The sequence below is a fragment of the Somniosus microcephalus genome, chromosome 3, assembly GCF_052327205.1.
Source record: "Somniosus microcephalus isolate GS21.2 chromosome 3, FLI_Smic_1.0, whole genome shotgun sequence".
Taxonomy (NCBI): domain Eukaryota; kingdom Metazoa; phylum Chordata; class Chondrichthyes; order Squaliformes; family Somniosidae; genus Somniosus; species Somniosus microcephalus.
This window is the reverse complement of record NC_140989.1, coordinates 300,880,488-300,896,556: the sequence shown is the minus strand read 5'-3', so window position 1 is coordinate 300,896,556 and position 16,069 is coordinate 300,880,488. Positions and strand designations below refer to the sequence as shown.

Here is a 16,069-nt window from a genome sequence, read left to right as displayed (position 1 = left end):
GGTATGCCGGTCAGGGAAGAAGACCAACAACCAAAGGAAGCCATCACAGGAAAAGTACAACAAGGTACACAAGGTGGCTGAGAAGAGTTCAGACGAACAGAATTCGGACTCAGACCCAAACGGCCAGGAGCTGGGTAGTCTGAGAATTCACAATGTGAGTAAGGAAGCTGACCTACAAACTATCTGGGTCATGCTAAAAATAGCTGGAGTCCAAGTGAAAATGGAGTTGGACACTGGATCAGCTCTATCAGTCATAAATCGAAGGGATTACCACCGGCTATTCCCACATATACCCTTAAGAGATACCAAGTTCGTATTGCAGACATACACGGGGCATAAAGTATACCCCATGGGAAAGATAAGAGTCAAGGTGAGAGATAGGGGTAAAGAACACCCAAGAATGAACTTATACGTACTACCTGAGGGAGGACCACCACTTCTAGGATGGGAGTGGATCAAGAAAATAGACATGGAATGGCACTATCTAAAAGCCATAACGAGTGAGGACTCGGTGCAGACAATCAGCTCAGATTCTGAATCGGATGACGATAAGACCAACCCAAATGTGAAAGACAAGGCTAAAATGGACTTGCCGACTAAGGTTGGAAAAACGAAGGCATGCAGAAAGGCTTATGCTCCAGAGAAGAACAAAGTTTCAGAACAGATCTCCACCGAACAACAACAACATAGTTTGACAGAGAATTCTGAGTCTGTTCAGTTTAAGGACATATCCATGATGGAAGAACACCGAGCTCGGACTCAACTTTATTTCAAATTACGACAACAATTAGAACAATTGAGTTACCGTCTCGTACAAGAGATGAAAACAATGAAAAAGTTCTATGACACCGAATGGGAGAATCTGGAAAGACAACAGAAGCAGCTAGCTCAAGCAGAGAGCGACCATAGAGCCATCGTGACCAATCACCGATCACATCTCCCTTATGATGTTCAGGAGTTAGAATATTTGCAGAAAGAAGCAAATGAAGAGGAATCTTCAGGAAGCCAGGATTTTATTCCAGTTCTTCTCTACGACTCCTTACAAGCAGAGTTTGAGAAGTTGAAGGAACAGTATGAACAGGCCCAGGCTACAATCCTGGAGGGGGTTAACTCGGCAACCTCCGAAAAGCTAGTTTCAGTGGAAGCTTATGAGCAACTAAAGGTTGAACATGAGCAAGAAGTCCAAAGGCTGCAGGAAATTCTTGATGAGCTCAAGGCCAAGACAGACTCATCGGTAGAAGTTCCATCCATAGATGAGAAATTAGAGGTGAAAGACATGGCAGAACATGAAAGTCAAGATGTCCAAGAACTCATAAAAATATTGAAGGAAACCCAAGACAAATATGAGGCGGCAATGACCGAGGTTCAACAACTTGAAGAACAGATTCAACTGGGAATTCTTTCAGTGAAAGAAAAGGCAACTGTAAGAAACACAGAGACTGTAAGAATGGCCCCTGAACATGAGCTAGAGAGCATCAAGGCGTAACTTCTCCGAGCGCTTAAAGCCAAAGTACAAGAGGAAAAAAAGGTGAAAGCATTGGAGGAAAAGGTGGATGAAATGGAGAAGACTCTGATCCACAGGGTCCCCGTGGAAGAGTTAACAGTCAGCCAACTCCTTCATATGCTGAGAGACAAGACTCTGCAATGGGAACCATTTGAACACGAGCTTCAATCTTCAAAGGGAAGGGGTTCGGAGCTCTCAAAAGTTTGGGGAATAGTTGAGGTTGCAACACAGATTTTACGGGGCTGCCGAAAGTATGCTGAATCACGTCAATGTGAACTACAGAATGTTGAAACAGCTGCTCCAGTAGAAGGATTGAATAGCCCGATCAATCAATCCCCGATGGAAGGGGAAGTATTGGAATCACAAATGAGGTCATTAGTGAAGGATTGGCAGGAAACCCAGGAAGAGCGGGATGAATATGAACGCATGAAGAAGTCTCTTCAGGAAAGATGTCTAGGGAGGGAACAACAGTCGGCTAACGTCCAGTTGGGTAAGGAAGAAGTAGCAGGCCCTCTCGCTAGACTAGCTCAGGACGACACCGAATATTACCATGACCTGTTGAGTGACACGGAATATTACGATGACTTGGTCTGCCCAGCTTGTGATGAAAACTCCCAAAGTGCAGAAATCAGGATGAAGCACTTAAAGTCTAAGGAACATAGGGAGATGGTGGCGCTACAGCTGGCAGCGGATAAGGGAGCCCCGAGAGTCTCCAAGAAGCAGAAAAGAAAAAGACGAAGCAGAAGACGATAACCATCTAAATCATTATCACTTCTTTCAGATCATGCACGTGGGCCCTACGAAGGGGGCCAAATCAGTTGGAAAGTAGGAAAAATTACCAAGGCAGTCCAGCTGTTTGTAAAAGTCAGCACTGCTGGTTCAGCAGGACGGAAGTTCAAGCTGTTAAGCCAAGGGAAAGACTATTGGATGAGTCACGCTAGAAATGTGAACCGGCTACACCACAGAGATGTTGTTCGGACCGAGTCAAGACCAGAGACTGAATCTGTGAACTGTTCCCGCAGAGACTGAATCTGTGAACTGTTTCCCGCAGAGACTATATCTGTGAATTGTTTTACATGAAGTTGATTATATGTTATGTTTAATGGGGAATAAGTATGTTGTAAGCTAAAAAGGGAGGATTGTAGTGTATGTACCCGTCTACCTTTAAGAGAACTATTGTATGTAACCGTTCACCTTTAAGAGAACTATTTTAGGTGTGGCACTACTTTGTTTGGCTTCTGTATACTGTAATACCGACGGTGACCACACCAGTATATAAGTGTTGTGTCAGGATTTATTGGGCAGATTCGCCCTGACCTTCGAATAGTAAAGTCCTGTTTTAAGTTACTCTGGTAGTCTGTGTATTAATTAACTCAACAACCCACAGACTTTACAGTCCCGGCCCAACCCGTGCTCCTCTGGCCATCTTGCCCCCCACGCGATACTTCCCTCCCTCCTCTCTGTGGCCCAGTGCTGCAGGCCGACCCGCCCGCAGCCAGCCCACCTCTCCATCTGGTTGGCTGCGGATGGAAAACAGAGGTTTCCCATGCAATCAGGCCCTGCCATTAAATTCGGCAGGACCTGCGGGAAACCCGTTCTCCTGGGTTTCCCGACCGCTTTGGAGACCCCTGCTCCCAACCCACCTTCCCCATTACAATTCAGCCCTTCAAGCACAGCCTTTAAAAATCAGCATTCACTTCTACCAGCAACAGGTTGGGGGAGCAGCACGTAAATGATGAACTAAATGTAATGTCAGTTAGTGGTTGTAAATGGCTCATTTGAGAGTTCAAGTCACTTTTAAAGAATGTTTTCTAGCGGAGGAGCAGGCAATTGGAAGGATAGTAAAAGGAGCCCAAAACTTCAATGAGTGTAGAGAGAACGAATGCAGGGTGCTCAAGGGATGCAACATCAGAAAGCTGCGTTGAGAGTATGTGAAGGGTGGTGGCAGGGGCAGTGAGTGTCGACTCTCTTACCTCCAGAATTGCAGACCAGTGTCAAGTCAAGTTCAATGACCTGACAAAGGTGGACAAAGTAGCAAACAGGCCACCCCCTTCTCTTTCTTGGGCACCAGCACACTGCTCACCTTTGTTAAGTCCGTGAATGATTGAGACACGGACTAGCAGGAGAGAAACAAACAAGTCTTTACTGGTGAAAGGCATAAACGAAACTAACCAACAGAGAGCTCTCTAGCGCCTTTTATACAGGGGTGGTCACTGCCGGTACTGCAGTCTGAGACCAGTTATTCTCTTAAAGGTACATACACAACAATTCCTCCCCTTTTAGATAAACAGTACATAACATTCATTTAACAACTAATGACAACGAATTACAATCACAATTACTGTTGCTAGATACATTGGTTAAGTTTAAGCAATTATAAGTTCAGTCTTTGAGGAGGCTTCCTGATTCTGTCTGGATAACACCTCTTTGGAGTATCAGGTTCTTCTGGCAATGTTGAGTCGGAATCAATGTCGTTGTTTGGTTCATCTGCTTCCAATATTACCGGTTCTGCGGTAGCTGCAATTGGAACGTCAATTTCATTACCAGGTGCATCAGATCGTGCTGTGGAGTTGACGTTTTCCAGTGACTCTAGAATCTGGTCAGCATGGCGTCTTACAATGCTCTCCCCAACGTCCACGGTATACATGAGAGGTCCTTGTCGTGTACAAATCGTTCCTGGCTGCCATTTCTCAGTGCGGTAGTCCCGGGCCAAAACTGGTTGACCTATCTTAAAACTCCTGGTCGGCCTTTCATTCATACTCTGAAACTGCCTGTTCTCCACATCTCTTCGGACGTTTGGCTTAACCAAATCCAAGCGACATCGTAGTCTTCGATTAAAGAACATCATGGCTGGAGTTTGGTTGGTAACCGCATGTGTCGCATTCCGGTAGGCAAACAAGAAGTTGTCCACCTTGTGTTGTAGGGGTATATCTTCATTACACATTACCTTGATAGCCTTCTTGAATGTTTGGACAAACCTCTCGGCCAATCCATTAGTGGCTGGATGATATGGGGCAGATGTGTAATGCTTAACACCATTGTTCTTTAAGAACCTCCGGAACTCTTCAGACACAAACTGTGGTCCATTGTCAGAGCAAATCTGTTCAGGCAGCCCATTCCTGGCGAATATGGTTCGTAAAACTGTGATAGTTTTTTCCGTGGTGGTTGAGGACATTTTTATTACCTCTGGCCACTTTGAATGTGCATCCACCGCAATTAAAAACATCGAGTCCATGAAGGGACCAGCAAAATCAATGTACACCCTTTGCCATGGAGATGAGGGCCACTCCCATGGATGCAGAGGAGCTTGTGGTGGGGCGTTTTGGACCTTCTGGCATCCTGCACAGCTCTTGGTCATCTCTTCGATTTCTCTATCGATTCCCGGCCACCACACAAACGCTCTGGCTAAGCTCTTCATTTTTACCCCACCCAGATGACCCTCATGAAGCTCATTGAGCACTCTATCCGTCAGCTTAGGTGGAATTACTACTCTGGATCCACACATCAAGGTTCCTCTGCACACTGACAGCTGTTCTCTTCTCGGCGAAAATGCTGGCAGCAGTGGTTCGCCATGTGCTGGCCATCCCTTCACCGTTAAATCATAGACCCGTGATAGTGTCGGGTCATTCTGTGTTTCCTTTTCTATGTTTGCATTCGTCACAGGGAGACATTCGACTGTGGTCGAGTGGAATAACTCCATTGGATCCACTGCAAGGTCTTCTTGCACCGTCGGCAACGGTAGACGTGACAATCCATCAGCATTTCCATGCTGTTTAGTTCCCCTGTACTCGATGTCATATTGGTGTGCCCCTAGGAAAAGGGACCACCTCTGCAGCCGTTGCGCTGTCATTATCGGTACGCCCTTCTGAGGGTTGAAAATGGAGACAAGAGGTTGATGATCGGTTAGTAGAGTAAATTTTTGACCGTGCAGATAGTGATTGAACTTCTTCACCCCCCACACTAGGCTGAGGGCCTCTCTGTCAATCTGGGCGTAGTTACGCTCGGCAGAAGTTAACGAGCGTGACGCAAAAGCTATCGGCCTCTCCAAACCATCAAGGAATTTATGTGGCAGTACCGCCCCAATGCCGTAGGGAGACGCATCACACACCAGCCTGATTGGCAGTGCTGGGTTGTAGTGAGCCAATACTTCCTTTGAAGTGATTAAGTCCTTACTCTTCTGAAAAGCACGTTTATAATCATCGCTCCATTTCCATGCTACCCCCGTTCGTAGCAGGGCGTTCAGTGGATGCAGAATTGTCGACAAATTCGGCAAAAACTTATGATAGTAATTCACCAACCCGAGGAATGACCTCAGTTGCGACACATTTTCAGGCGCTGGGGCCTTAACAACTGCTTCAATTTTGTCAGGGGACTTATGTAACCCCTCTTCATCAATCACGTGGCCACAATACGATATCTGTTTCTTAAAAAATTCGCACTTGGGGCGGTTGGCTCGCAGCCCATGTTCCCGTAGTCTAGTGAGCACCTGTTCTAGGTTGTTAAGGTGTTCACTGTCATCTTCACCTGTTACAAGGATGTCGTCCAAGTAACACTGAGTCCCCGGAATCCCTTGCAGGACTTGTTCCATCGTTCTTTGCCATATCGCCGGAGCCGATGCTACTCCGAATACCAATCGATGATACTGGTAAAGACCTTTGTGAGTGTTTATCGTGAGATACTTCCTAGAGGACTCTTCAACCTCCATCTGCAAATATGCTTGTGCTAGGTCAATTTTTGTAAAACGCTTCCCTCCAGACAGTGAGGCAAAGATGTCTTCTATCCTTGGAAGAGGATATTGTACTGTGTGAAGGACAGGGTTCACCGTCACCTTGAAATCCCCACAGATGCAAATCTTCCTTGGCTCTCCGGACTTATTGCTTAACGTTTTCTTCATGACAGGAACGATGGGTGTCGCCCACTTGCTCCAGTCGACCTTAGACAACACGCCCGCCTTCTCCAGCTCTGCCTCGACGGCTTGACGAATTGCATATGGTACCAGTCTCGCTTTGAAAAACTTGGGAACTGCATTCTCTTCTATTTTTAACGAGGCGGTTACGCCTTTAAGCATGCCCAGTTCTTGTTGAAATACCTCTTTGGCGTTAGCTAAGATTGTTGACAATCGTCCAGGAGTGACGTCTTCATCTTTTTTACCGTCCACCGTCATTGCATGAATGGAATGCCAATCTAAGTTTATCTTCCTGATCCATTCCCGTCCCAATAACGGTGGTCCACCATTTGGCAGTATGTAGAGATACAATTTCCGTATTTTCTTGCCATTGTATTCGACAGGCACCCTTATTTTTCCTCTGGGGTATACTTTTTGCCCCGTATATGTCGTCAAGACGATGGATGTCTCTCTCAAGGGTATGTGTGAAAATAGCCGCTCATAGTCTCGTCGATTCATGACCGTTAGCGCTGATCCTGTATCCAATTCCATTTTAACTTGGGACCCTGCTATCGTGAGGGTGACCCAAATGGTTCGGTGATCCTCTTTTGTGATTACATTGTGAAGTTTGAGACAGCTTAATCTCCTGTTCTCTGATTCACTATCGCTCATCTGGTCTTCGGAACTACTGTCCGTCATCTTTTGTACTTTCTTGTACGGTTCCTTAGTAGCCTTTTTGTTGTCGCTGGTCTTCTTCCCAGACCTACAAACTCGTGCAATGTGTCCAATCTTCCCGCATTGTCTGCATATTTTGTCTTTGGACCAGCAGTCCTTCTGGTCATGGTTAGTTCTGCCGCAGTGATAACATTTTGCAAATCCCCGTGTCATTTCGTGGGTGCCGTATTCCTGTGGTTTTTGTTGAATTTCTGCAGCTCCCCTGGCTGCTGCTTCATACGATACTGCCACGCTGAAAGCCTTATCTAGCGTCAGCTCTTTTTCTGCGAGTAACTTCTTCTGTGTTCCTTCACTCAGGAGTCCACAGACAAATTTGTCCCGTAGGGTATCTGCCAATCCTGCTCCGAACTGGCAGTGCTTTGATAGCTTGCGTAGTTCCGTAAGATACTCAGCATTGCTCTCATCTTTGTGCTGAGTTCTCCTGTGGAATTTAAATCTTTCTGCTATCAACAGCAGTGCAGCGTTTAAGTGCTCCTGTTGAACAGCAACAATTTCGTTAAAACTCTTCGCCTTCGGTTTGGCTGGAGTAATCCAGATCCCGCAATAGGCCGTACGTTCTAGCGCCCATTACGTTTAGCAATATTGATGCCTTTTTCCCCTCCGCTATTTCATTTGCCTCGAAATATACCTCGACTCTTTCCACATACGTGGTCCAGTCCTCTAATGTATTATCAAAAGCAGTGATACAGCCAGTCTTCGGCATCTTGCAAATCTAAAATGGCGCCTCCCGCACTTTGCCTTCTTCTCCGATTTAACAAAATGGTGCCTCCCGCGCTTTTCCTTCTTCCCCGCTGTTGTTAGCGCTGCTTTCCATGGTTTCTTGCGCGTATTCTTTTTCTTTTATTATTTTCCCGTCGTGGAGCGGACCCTCTGGAACACTTCCCTCCCTCTTCTGAGGTCTGAACGCTGCCCAGCTTCGAAACACCGGCCGCGCCCTGTATGCTCCACCCTCTCTCTCTCTCCTTGCTTCCCGACTCGCTGCCCGGCCCCGTTGCAGCCCAGGAAGGATCAGAGCACTACCTGCCACCAGCCTGATTAGCTGGGAAACCACGGACCGAGGAACCCAGCCTGGCTCTGGACAGTTTCTCCTGCAAGTTTTGAAATCGATGATTGACAGTCGACGCCCGTTTCTCGAGTTTCAATGGCCTATTTTTTTTTTTTTTCTGGCTCCGACCTTCAACACGTCGTCGGAGCTGCTGCTGAGTTGCAGGTGAGTTCGTTTCTAACTCGTCGCCAGTGTTAAGTCCGTGAATGATTGAGACACGGACTAGCAGGAGAGAAACAAACAAGTCTTTACTGGTGAAAGGCATAAACGAAACTAACCAACAGAGAGCTCTCTAGCGCCTTTTATACAGGGGTGGTCACTGCCGGTACTGCAGTCTGAGACCAGTTATTCTCTAAAAGGTACATACACAACAACCTTCTAATATGACTTCCTTGTTACTGAAGAATTCTCCAAATGTTGACCCTCCTGATGCTCCCATCCATGCTCCTCTGCCTCCAAAGCAGCTAGCACCAAATCCTCAGGAATCTCCAAGTGTCAAGGTATTTTTGGACTGCGAAGGACACAGTAAATTACCACTATACAGGATACACACTTGTAGCATATTGCAGACCCTCTCCTGATTTATCAAGGCAGTGAAAGAGCCCCTTTAAGACTTGTAATTCTCTCAATTGCAACTCAATTGATGGAAGTATGTGCCTTGTATCAGTGCTCATTGTAATGTTATCTTATATCTTAGTATTAAGAGGCTTACGAGTAGATATCGTTGAGTACTCTTTATTGGTCTTGAGTCAGTGCCAGCTCATGTAGTCCTGCCACATGGCCAAGATGGCTTCCTATTTATACGACTGCCGTCAAGCAGCTGTCTTTACTACAGCTACTGTCAAGCAGCTGTCTTTACTACAGCTACAGTTATCTGTACATCTTTCCCCCTCAACGATAACATAAACAGTAAACACCATAACATAACATAACACATAGAACACATATTACCAACATATAAAAACAGTCAGTGTAACTACTCCTTGCAATAACTGCCGGTACGTATAAACACTACCCACACCCAGAAGTCCATTAGCTGTTTACAGTCTTTCCCTTGTCTACAGGTCGAGTCTAACGACAGGCTTTCTGGTGCCCTGTGACCTGCGTAGCTGAGCGGGTATTTGCTGGGCCAACCCAGTTGTGTCCATTAAGTTCATGTCTGTACCACACGGATCCCTTGTCTCATTGTCACCCCTGTGTACTTCATCACTTTGTGGCATTGCCCTCGCCTCCTCGTCATTCTGTCGGATTTCCATCATCAGCTCATCCTCTCTGTCCTCCTGCGGCTGATAGGTCTCGGTGGTTTTCAGTAGGTGCCTCCTGTTTCTGCGATACACATTGCCATTTTCTGTCATGACACTGTATGACCTGGGGGCGACCTGTTGTAGAACGTTGGCTCTTTGATTCCATGACCCAGACCCTTCAATGCGAACTACATCCTTCTCCTGTAGAGGCACTAGTGCAGTGGCTGTGCGGTCATGGAGCGTTTTTTGTTTCCGCTGAAGTTTCCGGGCCTTGTCTGCCCATACCTAATCTCTGTGATCAGGTGTGACATGCCTGGGAAGTCGAGTACGGATTTTGCGACCCAGTAATAGCTCAGCTGGAGACTTGCCACTTTCCAGCGGGGCCGCCCTGTACGACATCATGGCCAGATATGGGTCAGTGTTGCTGTGTGCTGCTTTCTTTAATAGTCTTTTCACAATCTGTACCCCCTTCTCCACTTTTCCATTGGCTTGAGGGTAGAGCGGGCTGGAGGTTACATGCTTAAACTCATACTCTCTAGCAAACGACTGAAACTCATGACTGGCATAGGGAGAGCCATTATCAGAGACCAGAGTTAGAGGGATGCCCTGCCTGGAAAAGATTGACTTCAGGTGAGTTATCACAGCTCTTGACATGGTGCTGGATAGGAGAGCAATCTCAGGATAATTAGAGTAATAATCAATAACTAACAAATAGTCTTTTCCTTCGTAGTGAAAAATATCAGTTCCTACCTTTTCCCAAGGTTGTGATGGGAGCTCTGTGGTAATGAGGGGCTCTTTTGTTTGCTTGTAGTGATACTCCTGACATGTAGCACACTCACTGATCATCTGGTCAATATCAGAGTTCATGTTTGGCCAGTAGAGTTTTTGACTTTTCCACACCCAGGTGCCCTTCATGTATCCTGTTAAGCATTTCTCGTCGCATAGAGATGGGCACTACGATCCTGTCACACTTAAGCAGTAGTCCATTGACCACAGAAAGCTCAGACTGAATGTGATGATATTGTTTACATGACCCTTTCTTCCAACCCTCTTGAAGATTTCTCATCACTTTCCACAGAACAGGGTCCTTTGATGTCTCTGTGGCTATCTTTGATAGTTGTTCCTGTGAGGCGGGCAATGCTGCATAGACCATATCCACATGAAGGGCCACATCCTCTTCTGTTTCACTGTTTTGTGTGGCACGAGGCGCAGCCCTGGATAGTGTATCTGCAATGAACATTTGTGTCCCTGGCACATATGTAAGCTCAAAATCATAACATTGTAGTCTCATCATTAGGCGCTGTATCCGTGATGACATGTCACACAGATTCTTTTTTGCGATCCCTAGCAGTGGCTTATGGTCAGTTTCTAGGATAACCTTGGGAAGTCCACAGATGTAGGTATGAAATTTTTCACACCCAAATGCCAAGCCCCGGCACTCTGTAGCCGTCATGGAGCGTGACACATATGCCACTGGTCGCCATTCTCCTTCATCTTCCTGTAGAAGGACAGCCCCTAATCCATCCTTAGAGGCATCTGTGGACACTTTTGTCCTCTTTTCAGGGCAGAAGAACTTCAGTAGTGGTTCACTTGCTAGAATGTGTAGCAGCCCCTTCCATTCATTCTCATGTTCATGTCCCCATTGGAACTCTGTCTCTTGGTGCAGCAGTTTTCTCAAGTGAGCGGTTTTCACTGCCAGATTTGGAATGAATTTCCCTAGGTAATTAACCATGCCAAGGGCCCGCTGAACCCCTTTCTTGTCCTTTGGTTTTTCCATGTCATGTATGGCCTTCACCTTTGACTTGTCTGGTTGAATCCCTTCTGCAGAAATCTTGTCCCCGAGGAATGTGATTTCATTGACGCTGAACTGACATTTGTCTTTATATAGTTTGAGTCCATACTGCCGTATCCTCTGAAGTGTTTTTTCCAGTCTGGTGTCGTGCTCTCCCTGAGTGGAGCCCCATACTACCAGATCATCCACGTACACCCGCACACCATCCAGGCCCTCAATGATTTGCTCCATTGCTCTGTGGAAGATTTCTGGGGTGGAGCTAATGCCGAAAGGCAGGTGCTGGTAAGAGTATCGACCAAACGGGGTGTTAAAGGTGCACAGCTTAGTACTCTCTTCATCAAGTTTCAGCTGCCAGAATCCATGCGAGGCATCCATCTTGGAGAAGAATTTTGCTCCTGTCATTTCGCTGACTATTTCCTCTCTCTTTGGGATTTGATAGTGCTCTCTTTTTATATTAGCGTTAAGGTCCTTGGGATCCATGCAGACACGCAATTTATCAGTCTTTTTTGAATTGACGCAAACCATGGAATTTACCCAGTCAGTCGGTTCCTCAGTCGTCTTTATGACACCTAGTCCCTCCATGCGGTCTAGCTCTTTCTGCAGTTTCTCACGGAGGGCCACCGGAACTCTCCTGGGTGTGTGAATCACAGGTTGTGCGTCATCTCTCAGTTTGATGGAGTATGTAAAGGGCAGTGCTCCGAAACCCTGAAATACATCTGCGTACTTGTGTGTTATAGCATCATGCTTTATATTTGTACTGTCTTGGGGGGCACTCTGCACACAGTTCAGTTCATTAATAGTATAGACTCATTTTACCAAGCCCAAATCCACACATGCCTTATTCCCCAACAGTGACTCATGTCCTTCAGGCACTATAACAAACGTCAATGGATGAATGCAATTTTTTACCTTAACATTCAGCCTACACGTTCCTTTTGTTTCAATACTTTGTCCATTGTATGCCTTCAAAGCCACTGTCTTGTTCAGTATTCAGTCTCACTTTGAGATTCCGTGCATCACTCCAGCTTATGAGGTTTGCCTTAGCACCTGTATCTAGCTTGAAGGGAACAATGGTGCCATTTACCAGCAAGTGGGCTATCCAAACTTCAGTCTTTAGTCCTACGGAATGTACTTCCTTTTCCATATCTTTACCCTGTTTTCAGTCATTTTGCACCATTCCAACATACAAAGTCTCCGATTCCATGTCTTCAGTCTCAATAGCATGCACTGTCTTTTTACCTTCGGTTTTCTCTTCCCAAAAGCACATTTTAGCAAAGTGATTCCTGCCTTTACATTTTGCGCAGTTCTTCCCCTAAGCCGGACACTGTCTTGCCACGTGTCTATTGCCGCACCGTCTGCAATTGTATGGCGTCATAGTCCTGAACTCTGTGCGCCCTCTTGTGTCCCTTCTGTGTACTACATCCACTGGTAGGTTGTCCAGTCCCAGCGCTCTCACGCCCGTTGCTGTAGTTCTCCCATCGAATTTTGGCGTGTGCATGGCTGAGAGTTCACTAGCATGACATATTTTTACTGCAGCATCCAAAGTTAAGTCATTGTCCCTAAGCATTCTCTCCCTCACCTTCTTGTCAAGTATTCCGAAAACGACCTGATCGCGTATCATCGATTCCTTCAAGTCTCCAAAGTTACATGTTTGTGCTTTTGTTTTCAAGTCCGTCAGAAAAACATCAAAGGATTCTCCTTGCTTTTGCACGCGGGAGCGAAAAACAAATCTCTCGAACGTTTCATTCTTTTTAGGTGTGCAGTATTTATCGAGCAAATCTATCACCTTGTCCAGATCATTTTTGTCACCTTCAGCTGTGAACGTAAATGTATTATACAGCTTGATTGCCTGCGAGCCAGCCACTGTTAGCAACAAAGCTACCTTACGTGTTCCAGAGCTAGTCGTGGCGTCGATCACTGTGAGGTATAGAAGAAAGCGTTGTTTGAATTCGCGCCAATTTTCGTCCAGATTTCCTTCAAGTTGCAGGCTAGTCGGTGGTTTTATCCCTTCCATTGTTGCGGTATGCCCGTATCGTGCGTTCTATAAATCCTGGTACCATGTAATGTTATCTTATATCTTAGTATTAAGCGGCTTACAAGTAGATATCGTTGAGTACTCTTTATTAGGTCTTGAGTCAGTGCCAGCTCGTGTAGTACTGCCGCGTGGCCAAGATGGCTTCCTATTTATACGACTGCCGTCAAGCAGCTGTCTTTACTACAGCTACCGTCAAGCAGCTGTCTTTACTACAGCTACCGTCAAGCAGCTGTCTTTACTACAGCTACAGTTATCTGTACACTCGTAACTGCTGTTCTTGCAATTCTCCAAGGAGCCTTTATTCATGGCAGCAGGAGATACACATTGTCACCCACAAGCCATCTGGTTACTTCAGATTCTTTCTTGAGACGATCAGGGAGGGCAGACTCCATGAGGACAAAAGCATCATGACAACTTCCAGGAAATCTGGCCTTCTCATTACAGAATTCTTTGCATCTAGTGACACAGAATCTGCATATTCAGTGAGTGAAAGCCCTTTCTATTCAGAAAGTTTAGGGGGTTACTGTGGGAGCTCACAATGCCATGAGAGTGCTATCGATACCAACCTGCACTTTGAAGAATTGTAAGATCCCAGAGGGACCCTGGTACCAAATGTTTTGAGGTTGACCTGTATTGGGGCCAGTGATTTAACTTTATTCAGCACAAGCAAGACATTACAGTATTCGAGCAGCAGTTTACAGAGGATAATTGAGACATATCCCTGTTATCCTCTGGGTAGAGCACAACTGTGAGTAAGCTGCAACCTGTGTCTCTTGTCTCCTGTCTCCTAGGTGTTTCCTTGGTTCCTCCTGAAATATTCTACCATTTGTGGCTGTTGAGACCCCCTTCTTATTCCTTTACTCTCATTCAAAACCTATGGAGTCCTCCTGAACCAATCACTGGCTTACACACAAAACCCAAAATCCAATCATAAAGGTGCCACGTCTGCAACACCTTGGCTTACACAGGTTCTAGTTTTATGACACCCTGACATCATCTGTTTTTGACCATCAAGATTCATATCTGTGGTAGTTATGGCAACATAAAAGGAACATGTCTCCATAGTGTAGAGATATGACATCCTTGCTGATCGTTGGTCCCGTGAAAGGCCAACGTTTTTAATTCACTGCACACATCATAACATTCCAACACAGTGGCAGCTACACCTGACCTTGCTCCCAGGCTAGCTTCATCATCCTCACTACTGTTGGCTAATATCCAACTTTCACCCACAGCTTCCCTATTCAACTATAGCAATCCTCTTTCTCACCCCAGGCTGTCTGGTTACAGCTTACTCACAGACTTTTAATTATAAGCAAAAGGGTTACATGTCATATATAATTCAGGTTATCATTGCATACAATTGATGATTACAAATTTTTATATTTAATTCTCACACACAATTATAAATCCATTACTGATGATTATATCACTAATGATAAGATATTAAAACAAGTATTCTAAAAACAAACTAATCCATGATAATCTCACAGTCCCCGGCTGTCTCCTGGGTCTTAAAACTGCTTGGCTCTAACATGTTGCTGCCTGGCAGTCACCCCATAACTGTAGTATCTGAACCTCTTTGTGGTGGTTGAAGAATTTCCTGGTAGTCTCAGGCTGTCAGGGGTACTGTCCAGTTGCACAGCAAAACACTCTCTTGCAAGTCCAGTAGTCACTTTTTAAAGCTTCTCCACACTCCAAAGTAAAACACTTCTGCCAGTATCAACTGGTGCTGGCAACAGGTGCACCTCTTTTATTTCATTGGCCTAGAAATTCAGTTGAGGCGCCAAGTTCGCCTGGGCGCTGATTTTTGCGCAGCGTTCGGAGTAATACCGATCTCCAGAAATTCAGTTTCAGCGCCCCTAGAGGGAGACGGGGCGAGGCTCGAGGCGCTCCGCGTCCCTCTTAGGGCGCTGAAACTGAATATCGCAGCGCAACGTGCCGCAGCGCCACACGCTGCGGCACGGCACGCTCCGGTACTGCAGGCCTTCCTCCCATTGTTAAGGAGGAGGGGCCTGCAACAGCGCGATCCCCGATCGCGAGTGCCGGCAAAAGAGCCCGGCACCGAGGAGAAGTGCCAGGCTCTCGGGAAACAGCCGGCACTGCCGCGGGGGGGGGGGGGGGGGGGGGCGGGGGGGATCAGGAGGCCGGGGACGGAGGTGATGGCAGGCGGCCGCCAAGAAAAGCGGCCGCCCCGCACCTCCACCTTAACTTGCGCCACTGCCGGCACAGCAAGGCCCCGTGAACCGGGCGCGGGTAGCGAACGGCGCTACAGCAGCGTTCGCTACCAAATATCATGATCGGGGCGCTAATGGGGCGCTGCGCACACCGATGACATCATCAGTGGCGGCGCAGCGCAACAGGCTAACGCCAGCATTAGTGCCCCCGCTGAATATCGTGGGAGGCGCAGCCAGTGGCGCTACAGCCACTGACTGCCCTCTTTAGGCGCTAACAGGTGGCGCTACATACCCAATTTCTCCCCCATTGAGTATTACCCTCGGTGCAATGGGAGCACTAATCGCATGATCTGGATACTCCTACACTGATCCAGATCGTTTCCATATATTACAATGTGCTCCCAGCTGCATTGGCACATGCATTATCATCTCAGACACACATATGGCGGGACCCAGAACACATTGCAAACTACAACAGGGCAATTATATGGCAGAAACCCATCAGAAATGGGCCATGCTCCAGAATACACCTGTAAAAATAACTTATTTTAAGGTCGAAATTTTCCAAAAATGGCAAGTAAATTTAGGATCAAAATACCTTATACATTAAAATATCCATTTTTATAACAGGCCAATCAATATATATCAACTA

The 16,069-nt window shown here is 46.4% G+C and overlaps 1 protein-coding gene across 1 annotated transcript in view; it reads left to right on the top strand.

Moving 5' to 3' along the window:
- The window catches only part of LOC147122101 (E3 ubiquitin-protein ligase RNF170-like), a 92,131-nt gene that overhangs the window by 56,660 nt on the left and 19,402 nt on the right, over positions 1 to 16,069 (top strand). The window lies entirely within an intron of this gene.